The sequence below is a fragment of the Gossypium arboreum genome, chromosome 9 (genome assembly GCF_025698485.1).
Source record: "Gossypium arboreum isolate Shixiya-1 chromosome 9, ASM2569848v2, whole genome shotgun sequence".
Taxonomy (NCBI): domain Eukaryota; kingdom Viridiplantae; phylum Streptophyta; class Magnoliopsida; order Malvales; family Malvaceae; genus Gossypium; species Gossypium arboreum.
In genome coordinates this window covers 62,749,716-62,751,017 of record NC_069078.1, presented here as the reverse complement: position 1 = coordinate 62,751,017, position 1,302 = coordinate 62,749,716, and positions in this window count along the sequence as shown.

Here is a 1,302-nt window from a genome sequence, read left to right as displayed (position 1 = left end):
ATGAAATTTACCTTACATATATGAAATATTTATTGAGCCTAGTTTTAAGAGAAACAAACGGTATAATCATTGAAACTCTGTACAGGGAGATATCTGATTCGTAATACACAGATTTCAGAGCAGTTGAACCCTGAAACAGGGGAGACTTTAACTAATAAAATGTACTAGTTGGCCCAACAAAAAATTCTAGAAAAAATTTAGTTGATAGATATATGAGTCTAGTTTCAGGAAAAATTTACGGAATTGGGTTTCGAGTTTTGTAACTCGAGATATAAATTTTTAAGCAACTGTGATGCAGTTAGCAAGCTTGTCTGGAAGTTCTAAAATAAATTGTTTGAGCTGTTTAATTAATGAATTAAGTCCGTTAACACCTCGTGCTCTACTCTGGCGACGGTCTCGGGTTCGGTCCATTACATGGGCCCACACAGGCAGGCCACTTGGGCTTGTGAGCCCATTTTTTTGAAATGTATTTTAAGGTTGCACGGGTCACCCAAGATGACTATGACCTATCGTAGGGTAAGTAAAGACCCCTATTTCTGCGATATGATATTATGGTGTGTGAGATAACATGTTATACTTAGTATGCATATATATATATATATATATATATATATATATGTTCTGTACTGATTATGAGAATAAGTCTGTTAATTTGCATTATAGCATGTCATTCTTGTATGATGCATTGCATCAGGGTGGGTTTGATGAAGAGAAGGAAGTTACTGAAAGGCTTCATAAGCCTGTTATCTGGCAGCTAAGCTGCATATTTCTAATATGTGCCGCATTACGGTACTCTATGGTATGAAGGGTTGGATGGGTTAATTTTATCCCCATACTTGGTGTGCAGGGATGGGTGGGTCGATTTTATCCCCACATGGTGTGTTGGGTTAGACAGAGTTGGTGTGCAGGGTTGGTGGGCATGTTTCTATTATTCTGATCTATATGTATGCTATATCTGATTCTGTTTTGAGTGGGCCATGGCCCGCACCACATCTGTTAAGGGCTCAAGCCCGAATTATGACTGTATTCTGTGATCTGTCTGTAAGTATGCTGAACTGTGGGGATGTAAACACTGAGTTTGTGAAAACTCACCCTTTATTTGTTTATCTGTTCAGGTAATCCCCAGTAATAGGTGGATCGGTGCAGTGGAGGACTCGACGGTGACCACGACCACATACGTTTTGGTTTATGAACTTTCTTCTTTTGCTTAATCATTGTTTTGGGGAATTTTGATGTAACTTTGGACTTGGACTTTAGGTTTTAATTTTGGTTTTGAGCTGTGAGTATGGATTATAAGATGCA